This window comes from Bubalus bubalis, chromosome X (genome assembly GCF_019923935.1).
Source record: "Bubalus bubalis isolate 160015118507 breed Murrah chromosome X, NDDB_SH_1, whole genome shotgun sequence".
In the NCBI taxonomy this organism is placed as follows: Eukaryota; Metazoa; Chordata; class Mammalia; order Artiodactyla; family Bovidae; genus Bubalus; species Bubalus bubalis.
Genome location: NC_059181.1, coordinates 113,814,615 through 113,831,226, shown reverse-complemented (window position 1 = coordinate 113,831,226; position 16,612 = coordinate 113,814,615). Strand labels below are relative to the sequence as shown.

At 48.6% G+C, this 16,612-nt stretch overlaps 1 pseudogene; it reads left to right on the top strand.

The window, feature by feature from the left end:
• Positions 1–16,612, top strand: part of LOC112582059 — a 102,607-nt pseudogene that overhangs the window by 76,653 nt on the left and 9,342 nt on the right.

The following is a 16,612-nucleotide window of genomic DNA, read 5'->3' as shown; positions in this document are numbered from 1 at the left end:
TATGCAGGTGTCGACCCCTGGCCTGCACTTCCTCGGCTGAGCAGGACACTTCCCAGGAAAGGACCTGTGCTTCCCTGCACTAAACTGCGCCACAGCTATGGGAGGCATGTGCTTAGTCTCTCAGTCATGTGCGACTCTTTGGGACCCCATGGACAATAGCGCACCTGGCTCCTCTGTCTGTGGGGATTCTCCTGGCAAGAATACTGGAGTGGGTTGCCGTGCCCTCCTCTAGGAGATCTTCCCAACCCAGGGATCGACTCCAGGTCTCCCGCCTTGCAGGCAGATTCTTTCTGGTCTGAGCCGTGGGAAGTCATGGGGGTACACAAACCCCTCTCCCTGCCTGCCTCCGCCCTGGGCCCATTTGTGCCCTGGCTGGAGGAGAGGAAGGCCCAGCATTTGAGCAGTGTCATCTCTTTCCCCGGTGTGACTGTGATCTAAGGGCCCATGGGTCAGCAGTACAGAGTGACACCTGGCCCCCGGGTATCCTGCCCTGATCCCTACTGTGCATTCAGCTCACCTCTGGCATCTCCCACAGACATCCCCACCAGAGAAAGAGAGGAGGGGCAGTGACTTCTTGGTGCTGAGAATACCCAGGCTCTCCCCCTCACAACTCCCCAGTGCAGCACTGGCAGCTCCGGCAGTCATGCCGGTCCCCAGTCCTGTCTTTACACACAGCTTTCCCTGCAGGCCGGCCACCATCCCCGGCGGCCCTGAGGTTTGGACCCACCCCACCCCCACGGCCCAGCAGGTACTCGGGCACCTTTACCTTGCTCAGGGCACAGGTGGCTCCTCCATGAACAGGGTGGTCAGGCAGAGGGAGGTGAGCACATCCTGGCACTCTTTGCTGAATCCATACAGGCTAAGCTGACGGAAAAAGCTCTTCATGAGGTCTGTCTCAAATACCTTGTCTGAGTCCACCCTCTCCAAAATGTTCTCGAAGAGCTCCTCACTGATGCCTATGCAAGTGCCATTTTCCTCCCACCAGATGGACACAAAGTGGTGACTGTTGACAGTGGTCCTCAGCTTCCTGGGAAAGGGGAGGGAGAGGAGGCTGCCCTCTCCCCGAGGCAGGGCACCACACTCGGTGTGCAGCCTCTTCAACAAACGCTCTTCCCTCAAAGCGTAAAAAGTGCTCTCTTCCAGCAGCAGCCTGAAGCTGCAGTGGCCCGTGGGCACGAGCTGGGCCAGGACGGCTGAAAGGTCCACAGGGAGGGGTGCATCTCCCTGAGCCGAGGGCCAGAGGCCCTGTGTTTGGAAGAAAGGGAGCCCCCCTGAAGCCGGGCACCCCATTCATCACGGGGCCCTCCTTGTCCATAGCCACACGGAGGGTGGTGCGTCCCTCCTTCTTCGAAATGGGACAGTGCAGTGGCCAGGAGCAGTCCAGGCTCACAAGGGTGCTCGGCCCCTCACCAAAGGCCTCTGCTTCCTCAGGGCTGACATCACAAGGCAGTCATTAAGTGAACTAATAAAGGGCTGGCTGCACCCAGGCTGGTCAGTGTGTCAGCCTCCTGGTCCATGCTCATCATGGCAGCAGGCACCATGACACTTGTGCATGGGTGTGAAGTTTCAGGCTGAGCACTCGTGCAAACCGGGCATGGCCTTCTGGTCCTGGAGCCCTGAGGCCAGGGAGACACACACCAACAGACGTGTGACCCTCAAAGTCAGCCCCTCCTCTGTGTTCATAGGTGCCTTGAGGGTTCGGCATGGCACCCTTGTGCTCAAGCACAGCCACGTCCAGGGTGGGGGTCCACGGTCAAGGGTACAGCCACCCGGCACTCTGTGCACTGTCCCTGGCTGGGCATCGAGTCCCCTACACGAGCCCCTGCTGCAGGAGCGGCCACCCGCCTACAACCTGCCATCAGTCTGCAGGAGCCCCAGGATGGGGGCTGTGGAGGTGACGGGTGAGATCCTAGGGACACAGAAGGAGGACAGGCCACCATCCTCTGGGCTCCGCAGCCTGCCCCTGTCCACCCCAGGCCAGCCTTGCTCTGCACACCACGGTCCCAGGAACGCGGGAGGGGGTGGTCACCCTGGGCCTTCATGCACAGTGTGGTTTCCTTTCCTGTGACTGATGTCCACGGGAACTCTGTCCAGCTCTCCATCCAGGCTGTGAGAGCTGCCATCCTGCTCTTGGGCCTGGTGCTCTAGCATCAAAGTGGTGGCCATGCAGGGCAGCCCTCACGTGCAGCCCACCCTACTAATGCCCCACACCCCAACTCTGTTCCTGGGGTTGAGAATCTTCCTGAGACTTCCAGAATCAGAAATGCCTCTGACCTTGTGGCGTCAGCCATCTGGGACCCGGGCACTCGGCCCAGTGGGTGAGAGAGAGGGCTCAGGTGAGGAGATGCCACGGCGGGCACCACAGCACTTCTGACCCCCAGCTGCCTGGCTCACCCAATCTAAGACTCTGCTTCCCCACATGGGTAATCCTAGGGGCACCTGCCTCACAGGGTGCTGAGGACTTGGAGGAGGTACAGGAGGTGGCAAGGGTGCTGACACTTAAGACTGCCACGTGGTTAAGGGAAAGCGTGCTGTGTCTCACAGCAAGTCTGCATCTAAGGCGCGTAAGCACTGATCTCCCGGTGGACCTCGGTTCCATGCTGGAAGCCTCCTGTCACCATTGAGGGGTGGGCTTCCTTGTCGATTCTTGCAAACCGGGGGCTGAAACACCATCTGAATTAAATGTTTCTAGACACAGCTCGGGTGAGCTAGATAGCATTGCCCAGTGTTTCCCTTAGACAGAAGCCCTACTCAGTGCCCTCTCATGTGACCCAAGGATGCCTCAGACCCCTGAAAAGCTGAGTTCCATTTTAGACTGTCTGGGACCCTGCAAACACTCTCGGCTGCCTCCTCAGCTTTCAGGATTGTGGCAGGGTGCTCCCTGCCGATGGCTGAACCCCTGGGCCCCCATTTTCCTCTCTGTATGTTCTGGTTGCCCCTGCATACTCCTGAGAGATGCTCACCCACCCCTGCTTCCCTTGGCTGTCCATGGCAACTTGATTTTCCCTTTTGTTCTGGCCGAGAGACCTCCCAGCGTTCTGGTCCAGAAAACGACTAGAGCTCGTCAATGAATTCAGTGAAGTTACAGTACACAAAATTAATATATAAAAATCTATTTGCATTTCTGTACACTAACAGCACATAGCAGAAAGAGAACTTCAGGATATTACCCATTTACTATTCAATAACCCCATTTAACTTCATCAAAAAGAATAAACTACCTAGAAATAAACCTACTTAAGGAAGCAAAAGACCTGTACTTGGAAAACTGTAAAATATTGATGAGAGAAATTGAAGACAGCACAACAAGATGGAAAACTTGACTGTGTTCTTGGATTGGAAGAATCAATTTTGTAAGATGACTATACTACACAAGGCAATCTATAGATTCAAATTACCAATGGTATTTTGCATAGAACTAGAAATTTGTATGGACACATAAGACCCCAAATAGCCAAAACCATCTTGGGAAAAAAGAACAGAGTTGGAGGGACTTCAGTGGTGGTCCAGTGGCTAAGACTCCGTTCTCCCAATGTAGGGGGCCCAGGTTTGATCCCTGATCAGAGAACTGGATCCCACATGCAGCAACTAAGAGTTAGGATGGTGCACCAGAGATTCACAGGCCACAACTTAGAGTTCATATGCTACAGCTAAAGACCCTACATGCCACATCTAAAAAGATCCCAGGTGCTGAAACTGAGGATTCCGAATGCTGCACCTGAGGATCCCACATGCCTCAGTGAATATCAAAGATCCCATATGCTGCAACAAAGACCAGACACTGTCAAATAAAGTAAAAAGAAAAAAAGAACAGAGCTGGAGGAATCAAGCTTCTTGACCCTAGACTATACTACAAAGCTATAGTAATCAAAACAGTATGGTACTGGCACAAAAACAGACCTACAGATCAAGGAAATAGGATAGAAATCAGAGAAACAAGCCTATGCACCTATGGTCAACTGATCTACATCAAAAGAGGCAAGAATACAGTATACAGTGGAAAAAAAGACAGTCTCTCCAGTAAGTGGTGCTGGGAAGACTGGACAGCTGCATGTAAAGGAATGAAATTAGAACATTATCTAACACTATATACAAAAACAAACTCAAAATGGATTTGAGACCTATGTGTAAGATTGAATATGTAAAACTTCAGGATGAGAACTTGGGCAGAACACTTTTTGACATAAATCACAACAGCCTTATTTTTGGATCCATCTCCTAAAGTAAAGGAAATAAAAGCAAAAATAAACAAATGGGCTTCCCAGGTGGCACTACTGGTAAAGAACTTGCTTGCCAAGGCAGAAGACATAAGAGATGAGGGTTCGATCCCTGAGTTGGGAAGCTACCCTGGAGAAGGGCATGGCAACCCATTCCAGTATTCTTGCCTGGAGAGCTCTATGGCCAGAGAAGCCTGGTGGGCTACAGTCCATAGGGTTGCAAAGAGTCAGACACAACTAGAGCTACTTAGCCTAGCACAGGGACCTAATTAAACCTAAAAGCTCTTGCACAGCAAAAGAAACCATTGAAAAATGTAAAGAAGCTACTGAAGGAGAGAAAATATTGCAAATGACTGATTTGGGGCTAATATCCAACATACATAAATAGCTCAAAAACATAGCGTCAGGAAAAAAAGAAAACACACTTTGAAAATGGGCAGAAAAACGGAAAAGAAAATTTTCCAAGGTAGATATACAGATGGCTAACAGGCACATGAAAAGATGCTCAACATCACTAACCCATCAGAGAAATGGAAATCAAAATCACAATGAGATGTCACCTCATACCTGTGAGAAATTAGATCATTGAAAAGAACACAAATAACAAATGATAGCAAGGATGTGGCAAAAAGAGAATATTTGTGTACTGTTGGTGGGAATGTAAATTGGTGCAGTCACTGTGGAAAACAGTAGGGATGTTTCTCAGAATACTAAAATTGGGCTATGTGACCCAGAAATTCCATTCCTGAGTATATATCTGAAAAAAAAACACTAATTTGAAAAGATACATGTTCCCCAATGTTCATGGTAGAATTATTTACAGTTGTCAGATATGGAAGCATTCTAAGTGTCCATCAATTGGTGAATCTATAAATAAGGTGTGACGTGCACACACACACACATATACACATAATGGAATACTACATAGACATAAAAATGAATGGCATTTTGCCATTTGCAGCAACATGGATGGACTTGGAGGTCAATATGTTAAGTGAAATGAGTCAGACAGAGAAAGACAAATACTCTTATGATCTCACTCAGATGTTGAATTTAGAAAATAAAACAGACTAATAACCTCAGATACTCAGATGACACCAACCTTATGGCACAAAGCGAAGAGGAACTAAAGAGGCTCTTGATGAAGATGAATGAGGAGAGTGAAAAAGCTGGATTAAAACTCAACATTCCGAAAACTAAGATCATGGCATCTGGTCCCATCACTTCATGGCAAATAGATGGGGAACCAATGGAAACAGTGACAGACTTTATTTTCTTGGGCTCCAAAATCACTGCAGATGGTGACTGCAGCCATGAAATTAAAAGATGCTTGCTCCTTGGAAGAAAAGCTATGAACAGCCTAGACGGTGCATTAAAAAGCAGAGACACTACTTTGCTGACAAAGGTCCATCTAGTCAAAGCTATGGATGGTTTGTCCAGTAGTCATGTATGGATATGAGAGTTGGACCATATAGAAGGCTGAGCACCAAAGAATTGATGCTTTTGAACTGTGGTGTTGGAAAAGACTCCTGAGAGTCCAGTGGACTGCAAGGAGAGCCAACCAGTCCATCCTGAAGGAGATCAGTCCTGGGTGTTCATTTGAAGGACTGATGCTGAAGTTGAAACTCCAATACTTTGGCCACCTGGTGCAAAGAACTGACTCATTAGAAAAGACCCTGATGTTGGGAAATATTGACTGCAGGAGAATAAGGGGAGGACAGAGGGTGAGGTGGTTGGATGGCATCACCAACTCAATGGACATAAGATTAAGCAAGTTCTGGGAGATGGTGAAGGACTGGGAAGCCTGGCGTGTTGCAGTCCATGGGGTCACAAAGAGTAGGATATGACTGAGCAACTGAACAACAACTGAATATTAACTTAGCAGATGCTGACTCACAGACACAGAGAACAAACTAGTGGTTACCAGTCAGGAGCAGGAGGGAGGAAGGGGCAGGATAGAAATAGGGGAGGAAGAGGTACAAGCAATTATGTATAAAATAAGCTACAATGATATATTCCAAAACGTGGGGAATATAGCCTATATTTTGTAATAGTTATAAATGGAGCATAACCTTTAAAATTGTAAATCACTGTATTGTACATCTATAACATATAGTTCTGTATAGCCGCTATACTTCAATTTTTTTAAGATTTCCATGGACAGAGGAGACTGGCAGAGGATCGGACACGACTGAGCGACTTTCACTTTTCCTTAAAGATCCACCAAAGGATGGTGACGGCCCTGGAACCGGTCAGTGTGTGCAGGAAAAGGTCAGTGTGTAGTGTTGGGCACGGGATGGGACGGGCTGGGACTAGATATGACCTCCCCAATGTGTCCTTCCCCGAAGTGCCAGAGAGATGAGTGGGATCGTTCTCAGGCACGCCCTAGGGAACACGCAGGAGACCCCACACCTCTCTCCAGTCTCTCCTCAGGAGACCCCGGGTCCTCTCGGGAGGTGCCCGCAGTGCCTGACCGTTCTCCCTCAGGGGACTGGTGTCTCCGCCAGACCGGGCACACCCTTGGCCCCAAGCGAGCAGGCGCCCCAGGGGTGCTGGCCCGCAGCAGTTTCCTCCCTGTCAGGGTGTCTCTCCACGGGTGCAGGTGGCAGCCCACACCGCTCTCGTCGCTGTCCCTCCTTCAGGACCCGCAGCACCCCCTCAGCGGCACCATGCAGGCCCTGGTCTCCCCGGGGACCAAGGCCATCTTCGTGGCTCTATTCCTCTTCGCTATCCTGCTCATCCTCTGCGTGATCTTGTGGTACATTTGCCGGGACCTATACGATGAGTACATCCGAAGCAGGTAAAGCTCTGCCTCAGCCCCCTGAGGCCCCAGCCCCATGACCCCGCTTTTGTCCCCGGAATCTGTGTCTGTTCCCAGGACCCCGAGCTCTTCCTATGGATTCTGTGTTGCTCCCCGGGACCCCAAGCCCTCTCCCAGTCCTGCATCCTTCCCTGTACTCTGGGTGCCCCCATCTCTGACCCCGTGCTTCTTCCCCAGACGGCTTGCCATTCCCTTGTACTTGGAGTTTCTTCCCTGGACCTGGTGCCCCTCCCCAGATTCCTTGCCCACGACCCAATTCCAAGCTCTACCTCTCACCCTGCGAGTTCCTCCCCTGGACCCAGTGCCCCTTCTCAGGACCCTAGCACCCTCTCTTAAGCTCGGCATCCCTTCCCTGCACCCCGTTGCCCTCCTCGGACCCCCGGAGTCCTCTGGGAAATCCCCAGGACTCCATGTTCTTCCCAAGACCCTGTGGTTCCATTCTGATCTGTAATCCTGAGCCCTCTCCCTGGAACCCCCTCTCTTCCTTGGAGCACTCTCCCCTCCCCCAAGGTCCAAGGCCCTCTCCCTATCTCTGAAATCTGCTTATTGCCCCTACTCCTCACCACAGCCCCACATCCTCTTCTGACCCCACACTCTTCAGCTTTCTCCAGACCCTGGAGAAATCCAGTGTCTTTCTTCAGAAACCTGTAGCCCACTGGCCAGCACCCTTCATCCCTTCCCAGGCCCAGAGCCTCCCTGTCTCATGACCCTCCCAGGATGCCTGGGCCTTCTCCCAAGTTTATGCCCTTCCTGGGGTCCTTTGCCTTTCTCCAGATTCTGCCCCCACCAAGCCCTGTCCCCACCCCTAGTACCTGCTCCCCTTTCTAGCTCCTGACAGGTACGCAGGCTCACTTCACTGCCCCCTCCCACTCTGCTGTTGGATTTTGTGTCTGAGCAGCAGGTGACTGAAGGCCAGTGAGGGGAATTCTGGCGGCCAGGGGCCTCCTGTCCCTACCCCCCCCCCAACCCTGTAGCCTTTCCACACTGCCCCTGCTTGTTCCTGGCATGGATGTGCTGTTCTCCCTCTCACAAGTAGAACTCTGGGGTTGCTTGAGCCTGTACACCAGCAAGCAAGTCGTGATTCAACACATCACTCCTGTGTCCTGAGTTGCCTCGAATGAGATTCAGTCCCACAAAGAGGTTCCTGACACTGTGGCTGAGCATGGCCCGGGAGATTAAAGGGTGCACCAGGGATGAATTCTCTGGTGGACATGGAGAAATAGAAGCTGGACCACACTAGTTAGATCAACCGCTTCTAGTTCTGCTCTTCTGATGGGGCAGATCCATCTGTGGTCAGATGGTTAGTCAGAACGTGACCAGTTGGACCCTGGGGCATCATCCACTGAGGCTGCTCTGGGAGAAGTAGGTGGGAACGTGGGCAGGGAGTGCAAGGCTGCTGCCTTTGGTGCCCTTGGCATCACTCAGACATGAAGGCAGACCCAAAGACACGGTTGAGTAGAGACCTGAAGTGAGTTCACTCCAGATTCTCCCTGGAGAGGCCAAGGGTGTCAGAAGGAAGGAGTACGGCACCTCCAATGGGCCCTCTGGATGGACATGTGTAGGGTGGTGCGGGTGCATGGTGTGAGAGCTGGGTTCCCATTCCAGACCAGCTGCTTACCAGCTGTGCCACTGCGCACATTACATCTCCAAGCATCTGTTATTTTATCTGTAGAAGAGAATTAATGATGGTGTCAGGCTCATTGAGAGGAATACATGAAATACTGTATTTAAGCTGATAAACAGTCTTATATGGAGAAAATCTGCAATGAGTGGTGGTAGTTCTTGTGGACTGCCAACCGTCCTGTAATGATAACCTGTTGTTTTACTTATTTTGGAGGCATAAGTTACATGGAGTAAAATTCACTATTTTCAGCATACGATGCTAAGTTTTGACAAACACATTAAGCTGTGTAACTACCAGTGCAAGCAGGATATGAGTATCTTCTATTAATAGCCTAATACTAAAAATATTTTCCTTTCCATGTCTTTAAGTCCAAGAAAAGCAGCATCTAAAGCTTGTTTTGAAGAAGCAGGGGCAATATTCATTTATATTTATATTCAATATAAATGGTCATTACTTGTTTAATATTTTAGTGGTTTGAGATTTGCATGGTACTGGTTTACTGCCCCACCAAAATGCTTCATTACTTTTTTCACCAATATCCATGATACACTACAAAGAGATTTTTTTAATATTACCCAAGCAATAAATATACTTTCTTGAAAAAAAATTATACAGCCCAGAAGTGAAAGAAGCAATCATTCCATATAGCCCACCCCCATCCTCCTTCCCAGAGGAAGTAACACTGGTAACCATTCAGTTCTTCCTGACTTTCTTTGCTCCCCCCGCCCCTCGGTCTCATGCTCAAACACACAGTGCTATTTGTTTATATTCTTCATATTAAATAGGATTCTACTTTAGATTTCAGAGGGCCAGGAAGGAATTCCCAAGCAGAAGAAGGTCTCCAAGGAAGTGCCAGGGCCCTGCTCGCCTATCTTCTCCTCCTGCCCTCAGACACTGCTGGGAAAGGGAAGCCTGTGATCCAGGTCTGTGAGCAGATTGCTTTGAGTTTCTTTTGTGAAATCCTCCGATGAAAGGTGCTACACGAAGTGCAAAGACTATTTTTAAGAGTCAGGCTGGAAGCACTGGGCATTTGCATAGAGGGCAGAGGAGGCACAAGATCCGCATTTCTGGGTGGCCCACTTCTTGACTGCCCACTTGCCCGGGAGTGGCAGGCAACTCCGTGCCTGTTGTTCAACTCCATGCCTGTTGTTCCACCCTTTAGGCTGCAGGGTAGAGCGCCAGAGTGGCTGTCCAACGCTGCTGATGTGGGCTGCTTTTGAACTGGAGACTTCCTCCCCTTACCTACAGAAAGCTCACAGCCTATCTCAGTGGTCCTGTCAGTGCTTCTAGATAGTTCCTCATCAGCAGTGTGGAGGACAGATTTGAGGTCCTGGGAGTAGAGAGCAGTTAGAAGACCAGAAAGAATGAAGGCCTGAATTCAGCCCGTGGCCATGGGAGAAAATGGGTTCTAGACATCTCTGACTTAGAACTGGGGGACCTTGGTGGCTGGATGAGTGTGGAGGCTTAGGTACTGGCGTGGGTGGGAGAAGGAGAGGAGACACAAAGCCGATCCAGTTCTGGCCAGGTAGGAGGCCAGTGACCTCATTAACATGTCATGGGCCCTGGGGCACAGAGGTTCCCTAGGCCTGTGTTCCTGGCTCCTGATAACATTGCCTCCTTGATTTTCCTTCCTCTCATCCTACTGCCCAATGTGTCTAACCAAGGGCCTGGCACAGAGAAAGAGCTCAGAGAGCAGTAGCATAGTTATATCTCTCGAGGCTTCACTTGTAGCTTTGGTTTCTGCAGAGGCCACTGGCTTTGTTCTCACTTGGCAAAGTTATTTGTGCCCAAAGATGGGGTCTACGCAAAGCCTGTGGCATATTGACCAGAATATGTGTGAAAGTCAGCTTGTACACGTAAACAGGTCCCTGCCCCACTGTGCAAACCAGAGCCTCCCCAGCTCCTAACTCAGCTTAAAGAACAGCCTCTGAACCAATTACAACTATGTGTTCAAACCTTGGGGTGTGACATGGATTATGGAGTTTTCCTTCTTCCAGTCCCTCCTCGAGAATCACCTTGTGCCGTGCAGCACTGACAGGGGATTGGAATCCCTGAAGCAGGTCAGGGAGCTTAGAACTTCAACTCCCCCAACCCCAAAGCCCCACACAGATGTTATCACCCTACAGTATTGATCCAAGGCTGGCCTCCCCTACCATCTGCTGGTGCTTATTCAGGGAAGTTAACAAACACAATGGGTGCTAGGGAACCACACGTTTGGGGTGCTGATGTTACTCTTGGCTCTGCAGCTGACAACCAATCAGCGGATGCCTCACACAGGCCTTTGGAATACCTGCCTTTTTGCTATGTCCCTTCAGCCTGAACAGCAAGATCCCTGGGAATTCTGCTGCCCTGTCATGGATTGGAGGCTGTAGGTGAGTTGCAGCTGTTATCAGAGACAAGCAAATGACTAAAGCTGTAGGTTGCACTTTCTTCATATCCTTCCAAAAGTTATCCTGTTAAAATGTTATATCCTCCTCTAGGTGTTGTATCAGTAAATTCAACCAGAGAGAACCTTTCACGTGTATATGAGTGTAATATACATCTACTCCCAAGCCCTACCCAACATCTGAATCCCCCCTCTAGAAAATCACTAGCTAGAAATTACCCATCACATCCTTCTCTAGAAAGAAAAGCCATTCTCTGGAACTTACCCCATTCAAATAGTTACAGGTTGGTTCAGGTTGGAACAAGTATCAGTACATCCTTCTTTCTTTCCCCTTAAGTTTTTAGTTCAATCCTTTTTAATGGTTGAATAATATGTCATTGACCAACTAAGCTATCAGGGAAGCCCTGCATAGATACACATTCTGTTTATTCATTAATTATTGTACATTTGGGTTTATATCTGTATAAATTGGTACACTGGTATATACCAATATATTGGTATGCACTAGTACATTGGTTTGCTATGACCAGTGCGTTCTCTTGGCAAAACTCTGTTAGCCTTTGCCCTGCTTCATTCAGTACTCCAAGGCCAAATTTGCCTGTTACTCCAGGTGTTTCTTGACTTCCTACTTTTGCATTCCAGTCCCCTATAATTAAAAGGACATCTATTTTGGGTGTTAGTTCTAAAAGGTCTTGTAGGTCTTCATAGAACCGTTCAGTTTCAGCTTCTTCAGCGTTACTGGTTGGGGCATAAGCTTGGATTACCGTGATATTGAATGGTTTGTCTTGGAAATGAACAGAGATCATTCTGTCATTTTTGAGATTGCATACAAGTACTGCATTTCAGACTCTTTTGTTGACCATGATGGCTACTCCATTTCTTCTAAGGGATTCCTGCCCACAGTAGTAGATATAATGGCCATCTGAATTAAATTCACCCATTTCAGTCCATTTTAGTTGGCTTACTCCTAGAATGTTGACATTCACTCTTGCCATCTCTTGTTTGACCACTTCCAATTTGCCTTGATTCATGGACCTGACATTCCAGGTTCCTGTGCAATATTGCTCTTTACAGCATCAGACCTTGCTTCTATCACCAGTCACATCTACAACTGGGTATTGTTTTTGCTTTGGCTCCATCCCTTCATTCTTTCTGGAGTTATTTCTCCACTGATCTCCAGTAGCATATTGGGCACCTACTGACCTGGGGAGTTCCTCTTTCAGTATCCTATCATTTTGCCTTTTCATACTATTCATGGGGTTCTCAAGGCAAGAATACTGAAGTGGTTTGCCATTCCCTTCTCCAGTGAACCACTTTCTGTCTGACCTCTCCACCATGACCCGCCCGCCTTGGGTGGCCCCGCACGGCATGGCTTGGTTTCACTGAGTTAGACAAGGCTGTGGTCCGTGTGATCAGATTGGCTAGTTTTCTCTGATTATGGTTTCAGTGTATCTGCCTTCTGATGCCCTCTCACAACACCTACTATCTTACTTGGGTTTCTCTTACCTTGGACCTGGGATATCTCTTCACAACTGCTCCAGCAAAGCACAGCCGCTGCTCCTTACCTTGGATGAGGTCACCCCTCCTGACCTTGAATGTGGAGTAGCTCCTTTCTGCCCTCCTGCGCCCACGCAGCCACCGCTTCTTGGACGTGGGGTTGCTCCTCTCGGATACCACCTCTGACCTCAGACGTGGGGTAGCTGCTCTCAGCCACCACCCCACACGCTAATAAAGTAATGCTCAAAAGTGTCCAAGCCAGGCTTCAGCAATACGTGAACCGTGAAACTTCCAGATGTTCAAGCTGGTTTTAGAAAAGGCAGAGGAACCAGAGACCAAATTGCCAACATCCACTGGATCATCAAAAAAGCAAGAAAGTGCCAGAAAAACATCTATTTCTGCTTTATTGACTATGCCAAAGTCTTTGTGTGGATCACAATAAACTGTGGAAAATTCTGAAAGAGATGCGAATACCAGACTACCTGACCTGCCTCTTGAGAAACCTATATGCAGGTCAGGAAGCAACAGTTAGAACTTAACATGGAACAACAGACTGGTTCCAAATAGGAAAAGGAGGACGTCAAGGCTGTATATTGTCACCCTGCTTATTTAACTTATATGCCGAGTACATCATGAGAAACACTGGGCTGGAAGAAGCACAAGCTGGAATCAAGATTGCTGGGAGAAATATCAATAACTTCAGATATGCAGATGGCACCACCCTTATGGCAGAAAGTGAAGAGGAACTCAAAAGCCTCTTGATGAAAGTGAAAGAGGAGAGTGAAAAAGTTGGCTTAAAGCTCAACGTTCAGAAAACTAAGATCATGGCATCTGGTCCCATCACTTTATGGGAAATAGATGGGGAAACAGTGGAAACAGTGTCAGACTTTATCTTTTTGGGCTCCAAAATCACTGCAGATGGTGATTGCAGCCATGAAATTAAAAGACGTTTACTCCTTGGAAGGAAAGTTATGACCAACCTAGATAGCATATTAAAAAGCAGAAACATTACTTTGCCAACAAAGGTCCGTCTAGTCAAGGCTATGGTTTTTCCAGTGGTCATATATGGATATGAGAGTTGGACTGTGAAGAAAGCTGAACACCAAAGAATTGATGCTTTTGAACTGTGGTGTTGGAGAAGTCTCTTGAGAGTCCCTTGGACTGCAAGGAGATCAACCAGTCCATCCTAAAGGAGATCAGTCCTGGGTGTTCATTGGAAGGACTGATGCTGAGACTGAAACTCCAATACTTTGGCCACCTCATGCAAAGAGTTGACTCATTGGAAAAGACCCTGGGGCTGGGAAGGATCGGGGGCAGGAGGAGAAGGAGATGACAGAGGATGAGATGGCTGGATGGCATCATTGACTCGATGGACATGAGTTTGGGTAAACTCTAGGAGTTGGTGATGGACCGGGAGGCCTGGCGTGCTGCAATTCATGGGGTCGCAAAGAGTCGGACATGACTGAGCGACTGAACTGAACTGAACTGAGTACACTGGTATTGATATACATATATCAGGAGTGACCATCATACTATCTGAAGATTAGATCAGAAAACTCATAGAGAGTCAGTCATGGAGGACCAGAATAACCTAACCTTTCCTGCCATATAAAATCCCTCAGGGCCTTTCCAGGTTCAACATCACATACATCGCAAAGCAAAGGTGGCAGGGAAGACAGAAGGAGCAGTTTCCATTATGTTATAAGTGAAAGCACAAGTGTGGACAAACCCACTAGCATGCCTTTAGCTAGCATTCACTAGCATGCCTTCAGCTCCTCCACCAGCCTGACATCTCCCAGGAGATTGGGTCACGGTCGATTGGCTCCCTCCAACGTGCCTGGAAGTGTGGCAGCTCTTGACATGATTCAGGAATTAAGCCCCAAGGTGAGGTCTGCAAAGTTTCTTGATGTGCTGGGCAATTTTAAGTAATGGCAGTTTTAATGTATTCACAAATAATTTTAAAGCAATTTGTTTGGGGTCCCTATAACAGATGTGGTCCCTACAATGGCTGTTTTTCTGAGAGCATGGCAGGAAGCTGCCTGTCTGGCTCTTCTCACTGGCACTCCTTCCCTGTAGGGAACTGTCTTTGCAGGCACTGGGTTATTTTGTCTAGCCTGGGCTACTGACCGCCAGTGCCAGAAAGCAACATGCATCTTCAAGTACCAGGGGAGCAGACATATGAAAAAACCCAGAGCTGGGCTCAGAAGAGCACAGAAATGATGGAACTAATTAGAAGCTGATCGCAAATAATGAGTATTCCTGTTGATTTGAATTTCCGACTCGGGCCAAGGCTCCCAGTTACCTCTGCTATAACAGCAGGATGTGTTTGATGCACAACAAAAGCACATGCCCATGACAGGGTGTGGAAAAAGCATAAATGAGTGGGGATGAGCAGCACATGTCAGGATGTTGATCTACTGATACTTATTTATCTAAATGAGAAGAGTCTAGGGAATACCAGTCATCTGGTTTCAAATCATTTCTGTGACCTCTGTGATCTGAAATGGCAACAGAGATGACTGGGAGAGTGAGATGCAAGTTATACCCTGCAGTTTAGCTATTGGAGGCTTAAGTCATGGGAAGGGAGGCATCCATGTAGAATATTCGAGAGGTGCAATAACACCCTCTGGAGCATGGGAGGATCGGAGGGCTTCCAGGCCTCCATCAAGGATAAGGATAACCATACACCATGCTTTGCAGGAGGCTGTGTTTCAGGTTCATCACATCTCAGTGGAGCACACATTTTAGCCCTGTTTTACAGACTTTCCAAGTACTGTTTATCGAGCTGAATGACAGAATCCTGAGGCTACACAGCAGTGTCTGGTGAGGTCAGAATTTGCTGGTTTAATAAGCACTCACTTGGCATTTACTATGTGGCAGGTGCTGTTGAATGTGCTTTACAGATAGTACCTGGTTTTGTCCTCAAAACTGCCCCATGAGTTAGGTACTATTGCTATCCATGGTTTACAGATGAGAAAACGGAGGCACAGAGAGGTCAAAAGCTTACACAAGATCACTCAGCCGGGAAGTGGAAGAGTCAGGATTAAAATCCAGGCTGGCTGGATTCAGAGTCCCTGTTTATAGCCATGTACTTTGCCAACTCCTTTAAACCTAAGTCTGACTAAGTATTCTCACTCAAAACCGAATACATTTGTGATTATCCATTTTTGTTGTCTATATGCCTTGGTATTTCTAGAACATAAAGAAGGAACTTTGTTATGTGGCCATTTATTGTTATTCAGTTGCTAAGTCGTGTCCGACTCTGCGACCCATGGACTGCAGCACACCAGGCTCCTCTGTCCTCCACTATCTTGGAGAGTTTGCTCAAATTTATACCCATTGGTTAGGTGATGCTATCTAACCATCTCATCCTCTGCAGCCTCCTTCTCCTTTTGCCTTCAATCTTTCCCAGCATCAAGGTACCCTTCATGGATCACAGCTTTGTCGAGGCAGAGGGGCTTGCATAACTCAATGAAGTTATGAGCCATGCTGTGAAGGGCCACCCAAGACAGACAGATCACAGTGAAGAGTCCTGACAAAACATGGTCCACCGAAGGAAGAAATGCCAATTCAATCCAGTATTCTTGCCTCGCTGCTGCTGCTGCTGCGGCTAAGTCGCTTCAGTCATGTCTGACTCTGTGTGACCCCATAGACGGCAGCTCACCAGGCTCCCCGTCCCTGGGATTCTCCAGGCAAGAACACTGGAGTGGGTTGCCATTTCCTTCTCCAATGCATGAAAGTGAAAAGTGAAAGTGAAGTCGTTCAGTCGTGTCCGACTCCTAGCGACTCCATGGACTGCAGCCTACCAGGCTCCTCCATCCACAGGATTTTCCAGGCAAGAGTACTGCAGTGGGGTGCCATTGTCTTCTCCATTCTTGCCTCGAGAATCCTGTAAAGTGTATGTGGCCAGATTGCCTATTGGATCATGAGATGCTCAAGTCAGAGTTCACATGTCATGCACTGTGGTCCTGGTGGCCACCATCGGCACTCAGTAGAAAATCAGAAAATGACTTACAGATCACATGATCTGGTCATATCAACTTTATTTGGCCCCCAATACATGTCAA